Below are 2315 nucleotides of genomic sequence, written 5' to 3'. Positions count from 1 at the left end.
GAGGGATGGATCAGTTCCAAGAAGTTTTCAGAAAGGAAACCAGGGAGACTTCTGAAGTGGGGGAAGGAGGCAGCTGCATGCCAGGCAGGGCTGCCTGGGACACCTTGCCTCAAAAGTCTCCCAAGTTGTAGGACTCTGGGCTTGTGTTTGCCCCTCTTAAGCCTAGGGTTGGCCTTCCGATCTCTGAGGGCTGCCTACAGTGCTGAGTCCTCACACTGACCCTGAAGATCCCTTCACTTTCCGTATGAGAGGAGGAGACTGGAGAAGGCTGGAGGGCTGAACCTGGCCTGCAGAGTGCCAAGGAAATGTGCCAGCTCCTTTATCAAGTGTGACTTTTATAAATAAGCTCCCTTTGCAGGCCTTCCTTCCAAATGTGGTGGTGTTGAGTGGGGAAGGGGGAGGAGTAGGCGGAAGAAGGGCTGAGGGGATAGAGGTTGCTACCCCAAGGATCACCTCTGTCCAACTCACTGGAGCAGCTGGGGAAGCCCTGGGTGGGAAGTCCTGGCCTCTCGGTTCCTGGGGATTCTGGTCTGAAAATTCTGGATCCTGCAAGTCTCCCCCAAATATGGAGTCAGGGTCCGGAGACTTGAGGAGTCACTCCTCTTGCCCTGAGAATCTGGGTTCTAGGTTTTCCTATCTCCACTTCATAGATGGGAACTTGAGGCCCAAAGGGAAACTTGTGGGAATGGCAGCCCCCAGCTGTTCCACTACACCACTGTGGGTTCCTGCCAGCACCCCATCAAGGCGGCTAGAAACCCCTATTGGGCATGCCTTCCAGGAATAAGTATGGCAGCATCCGTGGGCTCCGAATACCGGAGGGCTGAGGTTGGTAGAGGAAGCCTCAGTTGATTCACAGAGAAACCAGGTCTTACTATTGAAGGGCCCAGCTGGGCTACTGTGGGGAGGGGAAGGAGAGGGGTCACAGAGACACATACCAGGGCAACAGAACTGGGCCTGAGCTTCTACAACTCAAGCTCTCCTGGGGGTCACCCACTCCCAACCCAGCCTGTCTGCCTGTCTTCAGGACTAGGCAAAGCCCCCTTCTACCATCCCTCTTGACCTATGAGGTAAGCCACCTGCTCTCTTGTGCCTCAGTTTCCCCTTCGGCAGGGGGGATACAGGCTGATGAACCCGAGGTCCTGTCAAATGGGGAGGACTGTGTTCCCTCTGACCATTGGTCGCCACATGTACTCTTATCTGACCCAAACATCAGCAGATGCACCCTGAGACCATCCAATGCAAAGATAACTCTTTCTGACCTGAGGAGGCAGCACAGGAAACTTGAGGGCAACCGCATCGGCTGGCAGGGGAGTGTTTAGACAACACATAGGACATGAGGGACCATCTTCTTCCTTTGAAACCTCCCGGGGTTTACCCTGGGGGCTGGGCACTCAGCCAGGAATAACACAGGTTTGACTGGTAGGGCGGGGGCTGGCAGCCAGAGCAAGGGGGAAATGGAGGCAGCAAGGTACAGGTCCCAGTCCCAGGCTGCCTGGGGAACTAGTATAGAGGGGAGACCCAGGAACAAACAAACACAGGGAGCCTCTGGGCAGTGAGGACAAACCCAAAGGACACTTGAAACTTTCCATATGAGGGGACCCAGGTCTCTGGTTTCAAGGTGGGCAGCAGGAGTGGGGTTCTGGGGAGCCACTGAACTAAGGCTCCCCCAGAGAACACGGACAGGGCCTAGCACCAGGGCTGTCAGGGAACCAGACACAACTCAACCTGGTCTAGAGCTACAGGCAGGCTTCATTTCCTTCACTGCCCCCCACTCCCCCAGGCCTGCGGGCTGGCCACCCCTAAGGGCAGGGCGCAGACCTCCAGCTGAATGGCAGAAGCCTGGTGAGGGGGCGGGGTCGCAGAGGAGCAGGCGGCAGGGGTCTCTATTAGGGCTGGGAGAGGGTGGGCTCTTACTCAGAACCTGGGCGCACCCCGCTTCTCCCCCTAAACCCCGCCCCAGGAGACACACTCCGAGGGCTTCTGAGACACAGGTGGAAAACAGGTTCCGGTCCGAATCTGACCAGAGAACCCCGGAAGGGTCTGGAGATGTGGCGGGCTGCCCGGAAGCCACGAAGGTGGACCGGGGGCGGGTCTGATCCCTCCTCCCGCACGGGGCGGGCAGCAGATCCCAATCTCGAACGGGTGGGGAGCCACAGGTGATGCTGAAGGGAGCTACAGGTGATGGGAGGTGATGGGAGGTGATGGGAGGTGACGGGAGGTGACGGGGGCGGCGAGGAGCCCCGCGAGCAGAGGCCGCCACGGAGCCCGGCCCCACCCGCCCGCCGGCCGCAGCGCCCCCCGCGGCGGGGCCCTGG

This window comes from Myotis davidii, unplaced genomic scaffold (genome assembly GCF_000327345.1).
Source record: "Myotis davidii unplaced genomic scaffold, ASM32734v1 scaffold726, whole genome shotgun sequence".
NCBI classification, from domain to species: domain Eukaryota; kingdom Metazoa; phylum Chordata; class Mammalia; order Chiroptera; family Vespertilionidae; genus Myotis; species Myotis davidii.
The sequence above is the reverse complement of the archived record's forward strand: the minus strand, read 5'-3'. Positions refer to the sequence as shown.